The following is a 23878-nucleotide window of genomic DNA, read 5'->3' as shown; positions in this document are numbered from 1 at the left end:
ATACATTAATATATCTTGGCAGGGAAGGCAAAGCTGGAAGCAATTTGGCCATAAATATTATGAAACACACACCGATGCCACATAGCAAATGCAGTGATCCCACTATAACACATTAATAATGTATTTATAATGTATAACCAAGTTAAAAATGTGCCACAACTAACATAATATGAAAGAAGTATCAAAGCCATCTCAGTATATTAGCATATATGTTGCTTAATGTTTATGGAAAAGCACTACTGAGGCTTATCTGCACCAACAGAGCCAGCGAGCTGCACTGCAGCAATATATATTACACAACTTAGCTGGCAGGCCTACAGCAACATCATCCACAAAACAAATCACCACGTGACACTCCACTGATGAAAACAGTCACCACAAAGTGTCATGTTGCCACTCCACCTGCTCACACAATGCACCATCATGTAAAACACTGTGGGTGTATTCATGTTGGCTCAAACAAATTAATTGCGCACTTCGTGTTTCTCTGATGCAGAGATATAACATCTCTACAAGCTTTAATTCTATAAATGGAAACGTTAAATGAGTACAGATGGTTCACATTACGATAACACTGCTAAAACCATTGCAGTGATATGTTTGGACTGCCATGCTTTCCACAAGTCAATGACAGCAGCTACCTCTTTATAACATGAGACATCACTCTGTTTCTAAACATTTAGAGATGGCTTTCATTCACTTGATCATATTCCTACTCCCAGTATAACCATTTTCTGTCTTGCCGTCTCACTCCTTTCCCTCGCTCACACTCTAAGAACTTTAATTTTCTCTCTATAAACTCCTTTCATTAATCAAAAGAATAATAATCCAACCCTGTGAGAGTAGAGAGGACAGATGGCAGAGTAATGACAGCTCAGTGGATCTGCTGCAATGATAACTGTCTCAATAAGGTGGATTTCTAGGGGTACAATCATGAAGCTTCTATTTCCAACACCAGAAAGCTTTGAGGTATTGGCTGCAACTGTCATATGTCTTCTGTGAGAAAGTACTACTGAAGTATGATAATCAGAGCTAAATTTAGAAAAGCCATCCTAAGAAGTAAATGTGTTTCAGCCTTTATTATAAACACAATCAATCAAGCAATTCAAACCAACATTGTTAGAAGACAGGATGCTCACAAAACATGAGTCCTGCATCATAGTTAGATAATTAACCTGAAGACCTCATAAGAGGCCATTTTGTCTTCTGTTTTTGTTTACATGCAGAGTCTGAGAAAGTCAGCTGTTGTCCCATGGGGGCTGAGTGGCCAAAAAAGACTTAAGAAAGCCTTTAAACCCCACTTAAGATTTTTCCTGCAACCATTTATGCTCATCTATCTCCCACCTGCAAACAATGAGCATTCTTCTCTCTTTTGTTCTTCTTCATTTTTCTTGTCTATTTTGTTCTGCAAAACGGACATTCTTTATTTATTTTCTGTTTCTGTTAAAGCATCCCCTCATCATTTTATGGAAAATTCTTATTTGTTTTCTCATAAGAAGCTAGATGAGAGCACTGACATGACTCTCATGTTTATACTAAACAATTAGCTACTATGACTAACCTGCTAGCTTAGCTTAATCTGTAAAAAGCAGAAAAACATACAATGGCTCTGTTGTTATTTAGTTATATTACTGGTTAAGCCACACTTTTTAACAAACATTTTACAGGCATTTAAATAGTGAAGTAAAAGAAGAGGAACAGTTTTCTCTTTGTGCAAGTTAAGCAAACAAGGTGTAAAGCGTTTACAGCTAAAACTGCTAGTGGATGCTAATCTTAGCTTACATAAACCCAGTAATAGAGTAAAATGTATGAACATAATAAATATGTACAAAATCTACATTGGAATAATTTTTGTGGCTCAACCAGACAGAACATTCCTATACCATTTAAAGAGGTAAGAGGGGTGGTGGTAGACTAAACCACAGGGAGCCAAATCTTAACTAAACAGTTTGTGTCACTTTCTGTTTTGGTTACCTTTACACATCAAATCTACTTATTATGCCATTTAAAATTAACCATAACAAATTATTAACCTATTTAAAGTTAAAATATTTAACACTGGATGTCACACTGGAGCAGAAGCTTCTCAAACTAAAACAAGCAGAAGTTTCTTTGGTGGAGCTAATTTAAAAGTTTCCTCCAGCAAATGGCTCTGGACTGCACTCTGACATCTCACTTTTATAATGATCTGTTCTAGGGACTCACATGCACTAACATCCACTATCTAAATAGCAATTAGCATATGTTGCTATATTACTATTAAAAAATTGTTTGATAGTTTGTTTTTAAAACAGAAGCCATTTAGTAGACTACTAAAGTGAAAAGAGAGACCACGGTGACACACAGACAAAATCCTTAAAGCAAATAATGATCTTATGATGCATCCGAGAAGCTAATAGTCCTTGCTCAGGCAGAGTAGCCAGGCAGAGTAGCCATATTTCCTCTGGCCCTGAGGCGTTTGTCACTACTGACAAAGAAAAAGGGTAACATTTAACACATCTCAGCGACGTTGTTGCAGCAGCATAAGGTCTACTGAATCAATGAGGATGATTTGTTTGTCATAACTAAAACCTAAATTGCACTGTGAGGTGGTGAGAAACAACTACAGTAGCCTTTGACTTCATAGCATCAACACAGAGCTAGAGCAAGAGGTCCATTTATTTGCAGACAAGGACTTACAAAAAGGCCCATAAGCAAAGAGTAATTTGCCATCCCCACCATGTAAACTACCTGTGATCAAATCTTTCCATAATCATCCATTGTGTTTCAGTTATAGCTAAATGAGATGGGTTATTTGACTTAAATATGTTTGTAATACTAAAGTGTGAACTCAAATATTTTGAATGCTTTTTTTTCTCTCAAAACAATCAGTGAGTGGTGATGATGTTATGAGTCACCATTTATCAAGAGAGCAGCCTCTTCATGATGTGTGCAGTATAGGCCTGGCATCTCCTCCCACCACCACCACTGCCAGCAACCCCCACCCCCTCCTTGTTTTTGTCTCTCTCCCTCTCCACAGTCCAAACAGTGCAAGCCGCAGGATGCAATGTGGTGTAGCGGTCATAGCAACCAGAGCATCCTTAGGGGGTCTTTACTGTACTGTGGGCCATTCCCTGCAATTCTCATGAACAGCTTGACAGTATGCAAAGCCTCCAGACTATTTCTTTATAAATAAACTTGTGTTTGTTTGGGTCTGTCTTTACACTAAGGAAAAAGCTATTTGACGTCAGGACAGAGGAGATATCCACAGATATGTCGATTATTCAAATTAAGCCTCAAGTGACAGCATCTGTCAACCAGCAAGTCTGTATGTGCCATGTGGTAGTGGAAAGTTATTCCAGCTGCACCAGATCAGCACCCATTCAGTGCCTAATATGCTGCATCATCACACCTCAGGATAACCAATAATCATATCAGTTCTCAGATTTCAAAACCCTTTTTTACCTGCAGTTGTAGACTTGATTTTTGGAATCAATTATTTTAATTTAGATTAAGAATAAGAATTTGGAAAATCGTTTACAGCCAGAAACTTGTCAAATTAATCAAAATATGTCTGCAAACAAAGAGAGGGGAAAAAAAGGTCATTGTTAGAAGTCAAATCACAGCCCATTTCTTTCACCGAATGAATTCTAATGTCCGCAACAGTCCAAACTGGTGCACACGTGCGCCTGTGCGCCACGCGTGATTGACGGACAGCGTGCTGTGCTCTTCGACAGTTTTGTGCGTCGTCAGTGAGACGGCTGGCTGACTGGATGACTGGTTTGCTGGCTGGAAGAATGATGGGATGTTGATGGGGGAGGAAGGAGGCGGGGGGTGTCGTAGTGCGGGTTTCACCGCGGTTCTCCCCGGCGGGAAAACACCCCCACCCCTCCCACCACCATCTGGATATTTTCGCGCTCCCTTCATGCCACGGTCACGTAAATGTGCCATATATTTTTGTCTTCTGATTTGCCTTGCGTGAAAGACATGAAAGGCAGCGACGCATACGTGTAGCTAGATCATGCCTCCCTCCCCTCTCCTGTTTATATCGGTTGCCCTCCTCCACCGACTCCTCCATGGCGCAGTTTACTATCACATGACGTTCCCTCCACCACACCACTCCACATCGTCCGCTATCATCCTCGATCCTTCTTTTTCCAAACCAGGGGTTCAGGCTGACACGAGTGACTGATTCACGTCTCATCATCTTGCTGCGACATCAGCCGCCTCTGTCAGCTTTGACACAGAATTTAAAGGAAACATCTGAAAATGCCCGGCTCGAACACTACCTTATTAAAAAAAGAAAATCGACCTCCTCGGACAGATCTTCCACCTGCTGTGCACGTTGCGACCTTCTTTGGCGCTGACCAGGGTGCTGAAATGCTGAAAACGCCCACATTGAATATGCGCATTATAGCGCAGCGCAGACCATCCACTGCGTGTTTGAGATTTATCACCCAGGAGGTCACGCATTGCCTTCCTCCACTCACACTTCCCTGTTTCACCATAATTTCCCACAATTACCACTAAAAATAATAACCTGCTTCACGAAACAACCTAAATCTAATTATTTTCCTCTTAAAAACCATATTTAAGATTCAAAGTCCACCGTTTCACGCATACACACCACCGCTCCAATGCTCAAAAAGCGCCTTTTAAAAAAAAGAAATATTACCTAGAATTAATTCAAATCTTATGGAAAATGTGTCCAGTCTTACCTGAGCCTGTTGTCGGTGCCCCGCAGTCAGTATGGGAGGAAATGTCTGCCTATATCAACAGCTAACAGATAACAGCCTCTCTCTGTATATGACGGGGATGCTGCAAAGGCACTGCGCGTCAGTTGGTTCCTCCTCACTTCTTCTTCAATGGGAGGAAAGCAGTGCAGCTCTAGTCAAAGATGGCGGACACTTTTGACGTCAGCAGCAGCTTTTAATAGATATCTATCAGGATGAGAGAGAGAGAGAGAGAGAGAGAGAGAGAGAGAGAGAGAGAGAGAGAGAGAGAGAGAGAGAGAGAGAGGGAGAATTACTTTAAAAAAAAAGTCTCCTTTTTAAGAGGTGGCTGCTTCAGTAGCAGCTTAGTAACAGAATATTTAAATTTTTTTAAGATGCTGAAAAATCTCATATATTGATGACTCTGGATTGTCATTTTGCTTCACTTTGCCACCAAAGGTTTTAACAGCCTGACAGTGTCATCAAATTATGGCAAAAGCCAGTGGCTTAGCTACAAAAAATTTAATGGGGTGGCCAAGCTGAGACAGAGGTCAGTGTTGGGTGGCCAGTCAACACATACATATCACTATTTACATATCACTAACTATGATGTCCAGCAGGATTATTTTTAACTTTGATAAGAATCAGTGTGTGAAATCCTGGGATTCTTGGGTGTCTGGAAACCCTATAAAAGCAGCTTTGAGCACTTTCCAATGTCAAAAACAAAACTATGATCACACATTTAAAAAATGATAGAAAAAATGAACTTTGAAAAAGCTAATTGGTTTTAAAAAGACAAAAAGTCCTTTATCTCACTATGGAATAAGAGCTTTAACCAGTACTTATATTGTAGAGTAAATAGAGAGACCATTAATCAACCAGTTAACAAAAATGCAGCTGAAGTGTGGATCTGTTTGTAAGGGTAAAAGAGGGTTTCCCACCAAATCTTCAAATCCCACTACCGTTATGGATTTTTTAATGTTCTCCCTGGGTATGTGTGGGTTCTCTCCGGGTTCTCTGGCTTCCACCCACTGTCCAAAGACATGGATGTTAGGTCAATTGGTCACTCTAAATTCTCCCTAGGAATTCCCTGCAGTGAGTGTGTGTGTGTGTCCATATCTGTGTTGGCCCTGCGATGGACTGGTGACCTGCCTAGGGTGTACCCTGCCTCTCACCTGCTAAAAATGCTGGGAGTTTGGGATTCAGCTTACTGGTGACCAATAATGTACTAAGCGGTACAGAGAATAAATGAATGAATTAAATAAGCTACCAGTCAGGTTGGCCAAGGAAATTTCAGAGGTAAAATCACCATTAAGAGCAATGACTTGATATTGGAGGACTTAAATAATCCCATTATGAAATATGATTGTGGACTACCTGCAGGTAAAACAGGGGTGATATTGCCTTCAATCAGTTTACATATGAAAGGACAATCAGTAGCACTGCATTACAAATCTGGATACACAAAAAGGGAGAGGAAAATGGGTTTAAAAGGGGCCTGAGAGCTTGTTTTTGCTCACGGGGTTCACCAGCAGATTAATAGTCATGCCCTCTGGGCTTCTATAGTTAGTGCTGTAGTGCTTTCTTAAGTAAGCTCTTGCAAAAACTCGACAGTATGCATGTAGGAAGCATCCAAAAAAGCATCCTTGTTGGCACCAAGCTGTTTGCATTACTCTGCTGCATCATCACTGTGCTCAACATCACAGATAAGGCCGTCAGCAACACAAAGACAAAAAATCCTGTAGCGGCTTGTTGAGTGACAGATCGTTTCATTGGTAGATGTTTCAATACTCAGGTTTGACACAATAAAGTTGGAGATATTTATTTCTCATGTATATGAGTAAATCCCGTGGAAATTTCTACAAAATCAGCACAGTCATCGTAGTTTACTTTGAGTCATTGTCACATCTACACTGCTGCTGTAATTAATCCCTGTATGGATATTGTTGCCTCAGATTTTTTAAAAAAAGAAGTTAAATGCTAACCACATGTATTATGACTGAAAATTTACATGACTGATCAACTACTGAGAAAAACACAAAGAGACTGAATGAAATTTTTGCAGCAATGAATTGTCTGTGGATTGTGGCAGCATGGGAATGCCCCCCCCCCCCCCCCCCCCCCCCCCTCCCATCCTCCAGCCGCTGCCACTGCCTGGCGCGGTAATAAATGTGTCTTCAATTGCTCTGAAGCGACCCTGTCTCCTAAATTAATGATAATGATAACTCTGCATGAAAAATCAATTTTGAGAGGAGAGCCAGAGGAGAAGAAATGAGAGTAGGGAGTGAGCATCTATGTGTGCTGACTGCATTTATGTCGGCTGAGAGGAGTATGTGTCTGTTCTCCAGGCTGGTGGTTCAGATGTGAGACGACAGTGAGGAGAATGAATCCGCAGGCTCCACTAAAACTTTATTACGGGAGCATAACAAAGCAGATGGTGCTTTTGTTTGAGGAGAAGCAACAAAAACGGTGCAAGATCAGGCTGCTTCAGGAGGAGTTTCCAAACTATGGTCCACAGGCTGTTAAAGGTGCACAGGGTAGGTCCAGAGGTCTTAACTTGTCAGTTATTTTTAATAGTAATGTTATTTTCTTTTAACAGAAAATGGAAAAAGCACACACATTTATACATGTTAACTTGCTAAATCAATTAATGTTTGTCTTTTTTAAATGGTAGTGAGGAAAAAATATGTGATTCAGAGCAAATGTCTTGAATTATATCAGCACTTTAATAGCTTTGGTGTACATTTAGCAATACTCTTGTTTAATGGGAGGTTCAAGTTTTGCACATCCTTGATAAGTATCACGGATCAGAATTCAAACCAATGAACATTTAAAGCCACATGTAGTCACAAATGCGTAACATTAAGATGGCATTATACACCACTGCAACAACACACACTCATAGTCAACAGGTCCAACTGTTCAATTGGTTATTTACAGACATATCTAACCAGCCAATCACATGGCAGCAACTTAATACATTTAGTCATGTAGACGTGGTGAAGACGACTTGCTGACGTTCAAACTGAGCATCAGAATGATGAAGAAAAGAGATTTAAATGACTTTGAACGTGGCATGGTTGCTGCTCTGAGTATTTCAGAAACTGCTGATCTACTGGGATTTTCACACACAACCATCTCTAGGGTTTACAGAGAATGGTCTAAAAAAGAGAAAATATCCAGTGAGCAGCAGTTGTTGTTGATGTCAGAGGAGAATGCTAGCAGACTGGTTTAACATAATAGAAAGGCAACAGGAAATGAAATAAGCACTGGTTCCAACCAAGGTCTGCAGAACAGCATCTCTGAACACACAACACGTCCAACCTTGAAGCAGATGGGCTACAGCAGCAGAAGACACACCGGGTGCCTCCTGTCAGCTAAGAACAGGAAACTGAGGCTACAATTCACACACACTCACCAACACTGGACAATAGAAGATGGAGAAACGTTGCTGGTCTGATGAGTCTCCATTTCAGGATCAGAGTTTGGTGGAAACATCATGAAAACATAGATCCATCCTGCCTTGTATCAACAAAGACCAACTGTGAGTATTGTTGCTGACCATGTCCATCCCTTTATGACCACAGTGGAGCATCTTCTGATGCTACTTCCAGCAGGATAATGCACCATGTTACAAAGCTCAGATCATCTCCACCTGCTTTCTAGAACATGACGATGAGTTCATTGGACTCCAACGGCCTCCACAGTCACCAGATGTCAGTCCAGTAGAGCAGCTTTGGGATGTGGTGGAACAGAAGATTCTCATCATGGATGCAGCCGACAAACCTGCAGCAACTGTGTGATGCTGTCATGTTGATATGGAGAAAACCTCTGAGGAAGGTTTCCAACACCTTGTTGAGTCTATGACACCAAGAATTAAGGCAGAGAGTTTATGTGTCTACATGACTGCATTTTCCATTTGATTCAGTTGTCCCATATGCTACAATTAAGAGCACCTCCACAAGGACTAGAAATTGAGATCTTCCAATGACTAAGCAAATTTATACAAACAATCTCAATTTTGTTTCAGAGATTTAAAAGAGAACAACACTTAAGAGTTCATTTACGTTAATCAGTTATTTAGTACTCTTCTAATAATACCTAAAGAATGATTGATTAATAGAATTTTCTTTTCTTGTCCGAGTGGGTTGTCAGTAATCTGTGCCAGGCATTGCCACTTTATTTGTAGAAACATCCCTTTGGTACTTTTACTGCTTATCTTTCACATTTTGTTCTCCACAGAGCAGCTTCAGACTTCGCAATTTGATGAAGCTGCATTGCTGCAGGTTGTCATTCTCTGGCTTGTAGGAGTGAGTCTGTCATTGTTATTTAGCATTTTAATAGAAAGTGAAGCCTCAAAATGGTAAGAGATTAGGACAGTTAAACACAATCACTGAGAAAAGTCTTTAACAACTGACTTTCTTCACTTTTCTTTGTCTTTCGTCCATTAAAGCTTGCTGTATTCTTGCATGTTTGCAGAGATTAAAGAGAATGTCAAAGTTTTCAGAAATGACCTTTGAAGTCAGAGGATTTGCAGGGAGGAGTGTGTGTGCATGTGTAGTGTCGAAGGTATTCTGGGCATGGAGAACTTGGCTTTAGCAGTGCTTCATCTCACAGTCAAAGAGCAATACACAGCAAGTAGAGGAGAAGATTAGCTAAAGCATAATCAACCCTGTAGCAGACAAGCTCATGCACTCTGATCTCTCCCCCCCCCTCCTGAGCGATTTCATTCTTAATTAGATTTCACAAGAAAGGTGGGAGGCTGGAAGGAGTGAGGAAGGAGAAGAAGATGGGGGTGATCATTAAAGAGCAATGAGGCGGAAAAACTACAGGTTAAAACCAGTTAAAAAGAAATGTAAAAGATCCGCAAAGGACAGACAATAGAGACAAAAGGAGGGCTCTCTTTTGGTTATACAAAGAGGGGGTTATTTGTGCGTATACAGTATATATACACTGTACGGATGTGTGTGTGAGGGAGAGAGTGAAGAGAAAGAGGGCAGGATGAGAGATGAAGCCAGTCAGCCAAGCTGAGTGGTTCAGTGTGGGGGAGGGCGCTGCAGCAGCAGCAGCCTCGCTGTGACTCAGCACTAAAATCTCCCTGTCTCTCCTCTCCCTCAAATTTTAGTCCTTAGTCATTGTGCCAAACACACTATTAGACCTGTTTACGCCATCAACTTGTCACGACAGGGCACTTCATGTGATTCGACAGTCATGTTGAAATGTTCCATCTGATTAAGGAGGATACAGTAAAAACAACAAGAACTGAAACATATTTTGGTTTCCATACATACAGTAGATACTTCTCTGATTTATCAAATGTAATGACGGCTTTACTGGCTGGCCTGCACCGATGAGTCAGATTTTATAAGTGCCAGCAGACGTCAGCTAGGTAACAGATAGGTAAAGGTTGGAATTTTCCTATAAGCTGCAGTTGATAACCAGGCAGACCATCCAAGCTTTAAGAATTCAGAAAAAGATGCTTTAGCCAGAGTTTGCCAGCATCCACGACATGGATGACTTGCATTTGTGTAAAGGTACCACTGATGTAGAGATGTACATTCAAATTTTTAAGACATGCTGACAGCAAACTGATGTAATCCCCTAATTCAGTAGAGCAATGCCAGACCTAATTTTGGACTACCTACTATGACAGCATTTAGTTATAGACACTGAGTGTGCATTGCTTCATTTCTTGCATCCTTACCTCTGATACCTGATACCTCTGGCATCATATTCATGCTATGTTTACATTTTCTTAATTATTAAAGTTGTTTATAAAAAAAAAAAAACAACAAAAACTGAAGTTGTGGTTCAAATATAAATAAGCTAACCTTAAAGATAAGGATGTTAGGTTAAATGGCATCTCTAAATTCTCCCTGTGAGGTTGTTTGTCTCTCTGTGTTGACCCTGCAATGGACTGGCAGCCTGTCCACAGTGCACCCTGCCACTCTTACCTTGTAGCTGCTGGGACAGACTCCATCCACTCCGCAACCTTTCATTGAATTAACTTAATATAGAAAATGGGAGTTAGGAATATTCTGTGATTTGTATGAGGCCAAAATGTGCCTAAAATCCCCCATAACCCTTTCAGCTGAACTGGACTTTCTCTAAACTTTTGAATAAAGCTTTACAACTGTCCACTCTTTACTAGACAACACACTGTTCTCAAAAAAAGTGATTAACCACAAAAAACCCAATAGAATTGTGTCTGAACCATGAATTGACCACAAAATATTCTGGTTCAGTGACAGCTTGTATCTAAACAGTCATCTTCATCATCCAGTTCAGGTTTTCATCATCAGACTAAGACGACACCGATCACTGACATATTTATGTTGTGGTATACTCGCCACTGGTTGAGATGAAGGAAGTACTACTGAATGATTCTACTTAAATGTTCTACATTCGTGATATAATATCAGCATAGCATCAAACAACATTCCACACTCAGAAGGTGAGTAGTGTAGTATACTCTGGGTATACTACACTACTCGCTCCCCACATCTTTTCATCCTCCTCCTTTAGCCCTGGGTATTTTTTCTTCTTATCATGTTTGTGCTTGATGTTGCTCAATATCGCTACATCTTTCACTACTGTCATCTGTTGACTAACACGATGTCCAGTTGGTTAGTCATCACCAGTTTATTAGTCTGAATACTGGGTCAGAAGTAACTTCTTTGTTAGTCCAGATGTTGGGTTTAGAAGCATCTGACCTGGTTCCTCAACATCTGATGTAGACCTTGTTATTTTATTCAACATTTAAGTCAGTATGGCTTAGAGGTGTTGAAAGTATTCACATTCATTACTCAGGTAGAAGTATAGATACTAGGATATAAAAAGAGAAGGTCTTCTGTGGTGACCAATCTATGTGTGAAAATGATGCCTCATTCTCCCTGAATCAATATTTTACAACATGAACCCAGATGTATTTTTGCATCTGGCATCTTCGAATATGCCTAAACCATCAGAGGTTCGAAAAACATATTAATAGATGAACCTGGTTATTAATTAGAATTATGTGGGCAGCTGACCTAAATAACGGTGTTGATTTTTCTTACATGAATGTTAACCACACTGTTTCATCGGGTATCTATAGAAGTATCTGGTGTTTAAATTCTTGGTGCTTTGACCTGCAGGCTTGTTGTTGTTTTGTCTTTCTAGAGGAACTGAACTGAGAGCAAATAAGCATCAGCAAAGGCTCGCATGAGGAATAGCTTTCAGCTTTCATCCACCTCACTGGGGAGGGCGATATTCAATCTGATAATTGAAGTATTGATAAATTGGGAGTGAGTGGTGACATTGATAAGTGTGGGACTGAAGGTCTTGTATCCGATGGTGAGGATGGTTGTCAGAGGGAGAATCGATTCACATCGACCCGCAGCTCCACACCTCGCTGCCCTCTTTTTTCTTGTGTTTTCTATCTCTGGCTTTTCTATTTTCTAACTTTTGTCTGCCTTAGCACTCTCCTACTTTCCCCTGCAATATGTTCATCCCCTCTTTAAGTCTGTGCCCGTCCTCATCTTTTTTTCCCCTTCCTCTGTCCTTTTTTCTGAAACTCCTTCAGTTTTTTACTGGTATTTTTGGTGGTAACACAACGCTGATGTACGTTATAGCACAGCACAACAGATTAGAGCTGGACAATGTGAGGGAAAAGCAGCAGGAATAACAACGCAGCAAGTTATGTAAGATATCAAGTACCCAAGAACAACAAAATGAACATAAAATCCTAGATAGTGTCACAATAGTAACCCAACATAATGTAACAATAGAACAGATAACGGAGGAGGAAAAGTAAACAAAAACAGAACAGACGTGGTGAGGGTGCACTGGCCCACATGCTAACATCCCTCCTGGCTAGCTCACAGGAAGTGGCACATTAAGGCCAGCTGAACTCAAAATGTACTCTCAGTCTTCCATATGTGCATATGTGCCTATATAAAACTGCACATAAATGTGTGTGAATGCTTGAACAGCTGACACTGTCCTAATGCATGACTGAAAATGCCCAGTGAGCAGAGAATCTGATGAGATCTGTATCAGGACAAGGGAAGTAAAGCTAAAAATAAATTAATATCTTTATTTCTGTTTCAGAAATGTGTCCTTATTAGAAAACAAATCCCAAGTTAAATCTGTTCCTATTCTGATAGTTTAATTTCTCTTATTTATATTAAAAACATGATAAATCTCACCTAATCTGTCTGATTAGCGCCTGATTAGCACAGAGATAAAGCTTGACTTTTATATATGGGTGGGTCAGAGGATGGGCAAGACTTTATCATGTACTAAAAAGGAAAGGAGTGTGTTTCTCACTCAAACACACACTCACATATACTGCTGATAACTGTGGTCACATTAGGGTGACATGACGATTGGGCAGCCATCTTGGTACAGTGTTGCTCATCCATTGAAGAGGAGCCTCAAATGTTAAAATGATCGCAAATCATTCAACTGTCAACTTATCCTTTAAACTTTAGTAAATTGAAGGCTAAATATAGTATCTTTAAATACTAAATAAATGAATTTGCCAATAAATAAATCAAGAAATGGGATAAAATTGCACAAGTGTATTGTGCATAATAATATAATAATGGGCACTAACGTGGCTAAACTAGAACTTTTACTAGACCCAATGACCCAAACACATTGTATAATGACCATTACTTGGATTATAATTATTTATTTAGATTATTATTTAGAAGTAAAACTACTTGAGACTGAGAGGTTTGTGTGTGTGTGTGTGTGTGTGTGTGTGTGTGTGTGTGTGTGTGTGTGTGTGCCAGTATGAGTTGAAGTGGGCGAAGATTTAGATGTGTATGTGGGGAAGGGAAGGACCACATGCATTTTTGGGGGAGGCCTGGACGGGCTCAAGGGTGGTGGGCCGTGGGTCTGGGCTCTCCCACCGTCCTCCTCCCCCTCCTAGCCTCACCTGCAAGTGGTTGTGGTGGGGGGTGCCTTCTGGGGTTGGTGGTGGCTCATTGGCTGTGGTTGCTGTGTGTCCTGGTCACAGGGGGACAGGTGCTCCTGGCCTGTCCTGCCCTGGGGGGGCCTCCCGGGGAACGGGGGTGCCTACTGCTGCCAGCAACTCACCTTTTGGGTTAAATGTGATGTGGATGTGTGAAAGTGAGTATTTGTGGGTACAGCACAGGGGAGGCTATGAGTAATGGGTTACGGGGTGTGTGGCTGGAACATTTGGGGTGGGTGCTGGCCCACGGCTGTCTGGGGGGGGGGGCTGGTCCTTTAAGCATGGTGCGGGCCATCAGCCTTGGGGTGGCAGGGCGTTTCTGGTCTCATGGGGCCCTGTGCCCTTCACTCTGGCCACCTTAGATGACCAGTGCCTGGCAGGGTTGGCGCCTGCCAATCTTGGCCCGCTGGGACCTATGCCCAGTGACCATGAGGGGGCTCTGGGTGGGGCCTTCCTCTTTCACCTTCTGGGCGGCTCTGGGGTTGTATTCGTGGTGGGGTGGCTTGGCTTCATGCTCTGGGATTGCTGCTGTTCGCCCGGGTTTCTGGACTGCTCTAGTCTGCCTCTAGCCTCCATAGAGACATGGTCGCATTTGCATGATTGCAATCATCTCTGCTCACTAATTCCTCATACTCTGCATGCTGACAGTCACTGAGTTATCAGTGGGTTTATACACCAAGAGCTACTTTTGTTTAGATTTTTTTTGTGTTTCTGGTACTTTGGTTGTTGTAGTGATGCATGTTTTTTGTTGTTGTTATCATTTTGGTTGTTTATTTATTTTGGAACTCCTGATGATTGTCAGCTTTGCTTTTTATTGTAAAAGCCGTCAGAAATGATCTGTTTTGTTTCTGTACAGGTGTAGCAGTTGTTGTCAGGTGTTCTTTTTTTCTGTCCTCTCTGATCATTTATTAAAAACACTCTAATGTCCAATAATTTTCATGATTGAATTATTAACTGCTGGACAGCACAGAGGACTAACTGGGAGTAACTGGGTGTTACTGCAGAGAAAGTGTGGGTGTCTCTTTCTCCACATAGTCTAGGATGGGGTCGGTAACTGTGGGGAATGCAAAGCCCATCAATTTTTTTCCAATGAGAGGATTCAGCACCCACACTTTCTCCACAGAGTTATGCAAACACATTAATAAGACAAAAAGAAGATCGGGTTCATGTTTTGGACTGATGGCTTTGACAGCTTCATGGTAGAAGCTGTTCAGAACATCTGAGTGTCCATTATGTAGTACAGCTAAATGCAGAAAATTTGTCTTGCTGGGTTTCTTTTTTTCTTTTTTAGTGTTTGTGTGTTTATATATTCATTATTAAAGGGACAAACACTGAAAAGAAAAGATTAAAACTGTTAAAAGTTTTCTTCAGCACACTGAAATCGGACTGAATGTCACAGAATTTTAATTTTTTTTACACATTTAGGTCTACACTTTATTTAACTTTGGCCCCAAAAATAATAAATAAATAAGAAGAAAAGTTTTTTATGTAGGCAATATAGATTTAGTAAAAAACACATTTTCTTCTGAACCAAACAGCATACAACTGCCTTTACTTTCCAAACAATTTCCTCCATTCAATTCCTTTCTTCTGTTTCCTTCTGTCCTCACCATCCTATACACACCCCACCCCAGCACTCCTCTTCTTTGTACCATCCCTCCTCTTTATCATGTAATGCACCCTGAGGGTAGGGATCAACACTCCTCTCCTCCAGCTTTCCCTTCTTCTTTAATCTTTAACTCCTGCCTCAACCCTGTCCTCCTCTCCCCTTCTCATCAACTTCCCTTTCATCCTCCTCCCGCCCCTGTGTTTCATCAATGCGTCAGGCGATTCCCGAACTGTGTGTTTGTGCGTGGGGTCAGCAGGGTCACGAATGGCCAATCACATCTTCTCTTTTACTGATACCATGCTTACACTTTTTTCCTCATAGATCACCTGCAAACATCAGTCTTTGTGTTAGTTTACATCTGGTGTGAGAGTACCAAGCTAATCACATCGCGACATGCATGCAAATGTTTCACCTCAGCAGATTAAAAAAGTCTCTCCCAGAGTCTTACACCTGCCTGTTGCTATGGAAACTGGGTATCCTCTATACGTCACCTGTGTCCATGTTTGGTCTGGTTTCCTTCTCATCTATCTGCTCCCCCTACTTTGTCATGTTTTACTGTCTCCCCCCGTCTCTGAGATTTAAATCATGCTCACCAAAGCTAACACAGACACACACACACATCTGATGTGTGTAACAGAAGCCACAGCTTCTAACTCTACATGAACAGAAAACCACCATACACAACACATTAGTGCTGATACATTAATTATAAAAAACACAAGGGTCATGGTGAAAAATAAGAAAATTTAAAACAACTCTGGTGCTGTTTAAGCAGTATTAGCTATTCTCTGTTCAGCTGTGTTAACAGTTTGCTGAATACTGAACACCTGTATTCAGGGAACAGCAAATCCCAAATTCAGGGCAGCAAACTTTTCTCTGACAAATTAAAGAAAAAGACTCAACTGATTTTATTGACTCTATATGAGATCTATCCAATATGTAAGACTACAACCAGGAGCCAGTGGATCAGTGCCTCTGAATTCTTGGTGTCATAGACTCGACAAGGTGTTGGAAACATTCCTCAGAGGTTTTGTTCCATATTGACATGACAGCATCAAACAGTTGCTGCAGGTTTGTCGGTTGCATCCATGATGAGAATCTCCCGTTCCACCACATCCCAAAGCTGCTCTACTGGACTGAGATCTGGTGACTGTGGAGGTCGTTAGAGTCCAGTGAACTCATCGTCATGTTCTAGAAAGCAGGTGGAGATGATCTGAGCTTTGTGACATGGTGCATTATCCTGCTGGAAGTAGCATCAGAAGGGATGGACATGGTCAGCAACAATACTCAGGTAGGCTGTGCTGGTTAAACCAGGCCACGGTGGTACTAAGGGGTCCAAAGTGTGCCAACAAAATGTCCCCCACACCATCACACTACTAGCAGTCTCAATCTTTGAAACAAGACAGGATGGATCTATGTTTTCATGATATTTCCACCGAATTCTGACCCTTAAATGGAGACTCATCAGACCAGCAACGTTTCTCCATCTTCTATTGTCCAGTGTTGGTGAGTGTGTGTGAATTGTAGCATCAGTTTCCTGTTCTTAGCTGACAGGAGGCACCCGGTGTGGTCTCCTGCTGCTGTAGCCCATCTGCTTCAAGGTTGGACGTGTTGTGTGTTCAGAGATGCTGTTCTACATATCTTGGTTGGAACCAGTGATGATTTCACTTCCTGTTGTCTTTCTATCGTCTCCAACCAGTCTGCCCATTCTCCTCTGACCTCTGACATCAACAAAACATTCTGGTCCAGACAACTGCTGCTTACTGGATATTTTCTCTTCTTCAGACCATTCTCTGGAAACCCTAGAGATGGTTGTGTGTGAAAATCCCAGAAGATCATAAGTTTCTGAAATACTCAGATCAACAACTATGCCACGTTCAAAATAACTTAAATCTTTTTTCTTCCTCATTATGATGCTCAGTTTGAAGTTCGAGTCGTCTTCACTATGTCTACATGACTAAATGTATAGAGTCGCTGCCATGTGATTGGCACATTAGATATTTGTATTAACAGGCAGTTTCACCTGAGAAAATGACCGATGATTGGAAATCCACTGTAGTCCAACTTTATGTCATGCCAGTTAACATCTTTCTTTTTTTCTGCACACAAACACACAATTGTCTATTTAACAGGCTGTTGTGTGAATATCTCAAACTTCTTTTTACAAAAGTAGGGGTTGTCTAAATATTTTTTTAACAAACTGCATATTTGATCTAAGTTTTTTGCTAACCTCAGCTAAAAGCTAATGCCAAAAGATTCACACCAGCAAGAGGTGAACTTGTCGAAAACTTGCAACAGCTTAATCATTGCTTTGCTCTATAAAGAACCAGAACCATTAGCATAGTTAGAAAAATAGACTTGGAGCTAGGAAAATGTATATTTAGGTCACAGATGAAGTAATTGCTAGCCATGACACAAATAGTCTTAATTCTACGTTGGCTTCTTTTTCAGATGCAGCACATGTTCATCAGGTGATTGTCTTTGGCGCAAAAGAGAAACGATTAAAGGTCACCACAGAGCTTCAGTCTATACACCTAAAAACCACCAACCTGAGGTCATGCTTAAAATAAAAAAAATAATTTAAAAAATAGGTTATTCCTTCTTATTATTAGTAAAACAGATCTCGTCTAATTATTGTAAATGAATGAAAGAGAAATGGATATTACCCAACATGCTTCAGCACTCCAGTATTAGCGAGGCTTCCCATGTACAGATAATATTAGCACACGCCAACTGACCAATAACATACCCAATAAAACTACCTTGCTGATAAACTCTTGCAGAAGTTTTGTGCAAGGAGCTATGTTATTATTTGGCAGAAGCTGAGTTGTTTTTGTCCAGCTGTTTGATGCCTGCACACTGCAAAAACTCTTCAACAACTTTACCTAAGGTGACCAGATTAGTTTTGGCCAGTAGGGCGCCAGGTATCAGAAAGCAGGGTACCGCCTGGAGGAAAAGGAGGATATGGGCAGAAAGAGAAAGAGAAAGAGTCAGGAGAAAAATGAGAGATAGGTGAGACTCCAGTTAGAGTGACAGCAGCAAAGAGAGAGGAGAGGGAGAGATGGGGGGTCTATCAAATAAAAAAAAGTAAGGGAAGGACAAAAAAAAAAAAAAAAAAAAAAAAAGCCTCCACTGCAGTGAAACAGTCCTGGACCAGGCTGACCCTCCTCCCATTTCTATTCTCCACTCTTCTCATCGATTTAGTGGTGCAGCTACAGCAGCAGCATAACAAAACTCTTGCACAAAAAATCCCCTCAGCTTTGGGCTCTGCAGTGGCTGCCCAGCTTTAGGAAAACACCCATCTTTTATCTACTGTTTCATCTTAAATTCTGCTCCATGCTGCAACCTAAAGCCACAGCTTTAACCCCATCATATGTTTGGTAAAAAAAAACATCATCTCCTGACATCCCCCTCCTCCTGTGTTAGACAGTCCCAGATGCAGCAAAACAGACTTGTCAACTATTTGACAGACACACTTCTTTCACATACATAAACATTTAAAGCCTGCACACATCTTTCTTGACATCCATTTTTCTCCTTACTTAAATCTCCTGTTTCTCATCCACATGCTGTTGTGGAACAAGCCTTCACCTACTTTGTCTCTTTTCCACCCTGCAGCGTCTCGTTCTTGTACATGATAAAATCAGGAAGATATGAATATTCAGAGGTATTGCAGTTCGGCTAATTGTTTTCTCTCGGCATCCTGGGCTCTTCTGGATACAGCAGAACTGCAGGTGTCTGGAAGCAATTTTACCATGTGGTGTGAGAATATAGTGACAATGATGTGTGATATGTAGAGCTTAATGGAAAAAAAAGCTATTGAGAAATAATCATGTATGACAAAAACTCTTTCCTGATATTTAAGATAAATTCCTTGCAGAAGGGTTTATATTAAACAATGCATGCCTAATCAAATTTCATGCTAAGGTATTCAAATAAACACTTACATGACAATCAAACTCTGAAAGTTTTATGCTTTTACAAATCATGTCTTTGTGCTGAAGTGGGAGCTGGATTTTAGATAGTTGTGTTGTTTTGCTACCTTCTCCTTTTATCTAAGATTCATCTCTAATATTTATGGTCATAAAACAGCCATGCAGACAATTCCTTATATAACATTCATATTTCATGACAGCGTTTTCTGGTTTGGGTTTGATTAAAATGTCCCACTGGAACAGAAATCCAACTACTGCTGAGCAATTGGCCACGAGGAAGCTTTAATCAAAAGGAAGTGTGTGTTTAAATGTGTCTGAGTGTGAGAGTTAGAGAAAAAAACCTGAACCTTTTCCTTTTTGTAGCCCCGAAGGAGTTGATGAAACATTTTGGGGTGGATGCACGATGATACTGCAGAATAAAACAGAGCTCAGTGCAAAAAAAAACCAAAACCTTTCCTCAACAAACACAGTTGCAGCATGTAACATCTTTATGAGCAAATCTATAATCAGTCATTTGGCGCCATGACTATTTTCAAAAATTTACTCCACTTTTTGCTCTATGTTTGGTCCTCACCACATCTGATTCTTAGTTAGAAAGCCTTCCATTGTCTCTCGATGTGGTGTGTGCACTACCACCACTTTGTCTGGACCTCTCTGCATCAGACAGAAATGCACAAGTTACATGTAAGACTAGCATTGTAAATGGGTGTAGTTCAAGCCAACCAATTAGTTGTAGTGCCTAAAACCACCCAAAAAAGAACGATACAGCAAAATAGTGGAATTTGGAGCTATGTGGGGCTCAGTGTACATAATAATTTGATCTTTTCTTAACTTTTGAATGCACATGTACAACTTATCAATTTCAGATATGTTGTAGAACATGTCTAACAAAGTGGTTAACCACAAAAAAACAAAACAAAAGTGCCTGAACCATAAATCAATCAATCAATCAATCAATCAATCAATCGGTCTTTATTTATAGAGCACTTTTCATACAAAAATGCAGCACAAAGTGCTTTCCATGGTTAAAACAATGCCCCCCCCCCTCCCGCCCAACCACACACACACACACACACACACACACACACACACACACAACCCCCTCCCTCCCCGCGTCCTCTCACATACCAGTATGTGCAAGCAAGCATACACATACACATACACACACACATACTTGCACATATTAAAAGACTAATGTGAGGTTGAGCAAAAAATCCAAAACTTAACAGTTTATGTTGTGATAGACCCGACACTGTTTTAGTTTTTGGTCCTAAAAATGTTCTGACAATCCTCCAGCTGATCCAAAATGCTGCAGCGAGAGTTTTAATGAGAATTATCAGCAGAGATCATATTTCTATAGTTTTATCTTTTCATCAGTGGCTTCCTGTTAAATCCAGAATATAATTTTAAATTCTTCTCCTCATAATAAACCTCTTTATGACCAAGATCCAGTGGATCCTAAGGATCTCACAGATTTTCACTCTGAGCACTTCAGACTGCAGGTTTACTTGTGGTTCCTTAAAGAAGATTTTCTAAAAGCAGAAAAAGAATGGAAGGCAGAGCCTTCAGTTATCAGACTCCTATCTGAGGAACCAACTCCCAGTTTGTGTTCAGGAGCAGACACTTTCTCTACCTTTAAGATTAGGGTTCAAAAATTTATTTGTGATACAGCTTATAGTTAGAACTGGCTTGGTGACCAATAATCATCCCTTTAGTTACGCTGCTATTGGTTCAGATTACTGGGGAACATTTTTCTTTCTTTTGTCTTTTTTTCTCCACGTATAAATATATGACATTGTTGTTAATAATTTGGGTTTCTGTTTTTTTTCTCGACAGGTATCCCTGACTTAGACTTCTTGTTGACCACTTTTTTCTGCCCTCTTCACCCTCATCTGGAAGGGGTAGATCCTTCCTGGTTCTGGTTCTTCTGGAGGTTTTCCTTCCCATTAGAAAGGAGATTGTCCTCTCCACTGTCTCTTCATGCAGCTCAGGATGAAAGATTGAATTGAAGAAAACATGCAATCAGTTGCTTCCCTTAGATAGGTAATATTATTTTATTAATTGGATTATGTAAACACAATTATCATGAACTGCATTAATGTGAATCAGTTAATACATGTTTTAATTGGATCATAACTGGTCTACAGTGAACTGGACTGAATAGGACTGTATCTGTAAAAGTGCTTTCAGATTGTTGTGAATTGTCGCTATACAAATAAAGCTGAATTCAACTAATTTTAAGAGTACTGATATTTTAACGGTAGCCCTCCAGAACATCAATGACGACCCCCCCGGGGCATTTTTGTCATTCATACAGCTGCAGGTTGAATGTCAGTGTCGTACTTAGAGAAACAATATATTTCTCAAACAGTATATTTGTAAAATCAAAGTGCCTTGAATTAGATTATGGATTATAATGACACTGTGATGCACAACATTGTCACAGTTTTAATTAATATTTTTACAGTCAACACATCATGAAACCCTATTTTCTTTATATACATAAAGGAGACATACTTGCTGAGAGGCTGCAGCTGTAACACATTCTGTGAGATATTCATCATATTGGCTTTTGGTATCTTTCCCAGAAATTGGGCTATCTACATGAGCCAGGGTTCAGTCCTCTGTTTACCACCCAGCATTATTGGTCCTACTATGAAATTCAAATCAATATCTCTATAATAAAAGTTCCAGCCCTGCAGCAAATTGGTATCTAGAGCTCAGAAATCTAAAGAGATCTATAGCACTGCCAAGGCTGCACTAATGAATAATTAATCACTGCAATACACACACATTACAACATGTAACCTGCTCAGTTAACCTGCAGAAGCCCCAAACAATGACAAACATAGAAAAACATCCCTGCACACACATCCCTACTATAGTCCACAGAGACGGGTGTGAAACTTGACTACCTCATCAATAATGGATGGACAAGCAGCATCTGGACAATGTCACCATTGTTTTGCTAAACGCAGCTTTACCATACGCTGTTGCTGTGTTTACAGCTATCGGCTCTTTGTGCTAAAACTATGCTGGCATGTAGTTTTAAAATGCTAGTGATGAAGTTAGTACAGCTGCAGTCTAAATAAATCTTATTTGTTCAGTGCTATATTTATGTGATGAGGCTGCAGGCAGAAACACGGTTCAGAAGATGCATCTGAGTATATATGAGTGTGCCTGTGTAATGTCCACAGTGTTTGTTTATCTATGCTTCCTTGGCTTAAGTATGCAATTATTGAATTACATGCAAGTGTGAGCACATCTGTGTCTGTGCATGCTTTATGGAAGTGAAGCTATGGTAGATATTACCTAAATGTACCATACTATAGTTTGGTAAAGAACAAGAATATGCATGTTAGTGTTTGTGTTTGCATCCCACTGGACTGTTTTGGGAAGTGAAGGGTTGGAAGTGCTGAGTAAGCGGTGCAGGGCTGGAGCTGGGAGACTGCAGTGCTGCTGGCTGCAACACACACTGACTGGAGTTCAGACGGATACTCAGCAGAGGGGAGGGGAGAAGATGGGAGACGCTCTAAAAAGCTGTTAAACTGCAAAAAGAAAGAAATAGCCTTAGATATGTTTTGTTGCACAGTACACATCCATCCCATCTCACAAACCTTGACATAAAGTAAATTACACACATACTGAATACACAAATATGCTAAAATGGAAAACCAATTTCTGTTGATAAGCATTTAATGACACAAGATGAATACATGCATGCAAAAACAATCATGTGTGTCTCTTTCTTTCATGCCAAAGGAATACACACTAACAGGCGCGCACACATACTGCATGACCATATAAGCCTGAGCCCACGCCCTGACAGACACACTGCGTCACAGCCCACAATCAGAGCCAGCAGCCTTGTTTACTCCCTCTAACCTGTGTGCCACTGATTGTGCTAGAAAAGCCCTCATCTTATCCTCCACCCACTCCTCCGCTTCCCCTCTCATTCCTGTTGTGCTCCTTCGCCATCCTCTGAGTCACCCAGTGCTGCTCCTTCCACCTCCCCCCTCGTGTCCTTTCGCCTTCCCTTCCCTCAGTGCTATTCCTCTCTCTGCCCCTCTTCTTTACAGTTTCATTATGATTAGCTTTGGTGGGCTTTCATGGATTTTTTCCACTCAATATTCACAGTCTTGGTTTGTCTTTCTGTGTATTAATGCACCATGCATTTCTTAGCCCTGTCCTCCAATTCCTCTCTCTTTACATCCTTGTCATCGGTGCTATTGCGACTGTGTTTTTGAATTATCCTTTAAGTATATTGTGAACCTCAAAGCCCCCCCTCCACACACACACACACACACACACGCTTCTATATTTGATTATATAACTGCGTCCCCATGGACCCTGAAGACACTGAAATCTAATTTTATCTGGTAATAGTGGTATGGTCGATGGGAGTGTGCCTTAATCTGCCACTTAACACAGAAATAAAAACAGCTTTCAATTTTTATTTCTCATAAATGCGTTTAAACTAAAATATGACTGAAACATGGTTCAGCTTCAGATTTATGTAATCAAAATTTTAAAAAGGGATCAGTTCTTGAGCATCTTCAGATGAAAAAAGCGGAGCGGTTTTCTCCTCAGTTTGCAGACTCTTCACTTACAGCCATTACAGTGATTAATATGAGAACAGCAAAAAACACATGGCTGCCATTTTGATGCTTTCTGTGCTAGA

At 40.6% G+C, this 23878-nt stretch overlaps 1 protein-coding gene across 1 annotated transcript in view; it reads right to left on the bottom strand.

Annotated features, from left to right (window-relative positions):
- The window catches only part of snap25a (synaptosome associated protein 25a), a 37038-nt gene extending 32186 nt beyond the window's left edge, over positions 1 to 4852 (bottom strand). The window contains exon 1 of the mRNA XM_041976120.1: positions 4698 to 4852. The gene's annotated coding sequence lies outside the window, so the exon portion shown is untranslated. The remainder of the gene's footprint in view (positions 1 to 4697) is intronic.
- Positions 4853 to 23878: the final 19026 nt, after the last annotated feature.

This window comes from Melanotaenia boesemani, chromosome 22 (assembly GCF_017639745.1).
Source record: "Melanotaenia boesemani isolate fMelBoe1 chromosome 22, fMelBoe1.pri, whole genome shotgun sequence".
Lineage (NCBI taxonomy): Eukaryota > Metazoa > Chordata > Actinopteri > Atheriniformes > Melanotaeniidae > Melanotaenia > Melanotaenia boesemani.
This window is presented reverse-complemented; position numbering and strand designations above follow the sequence as displayed.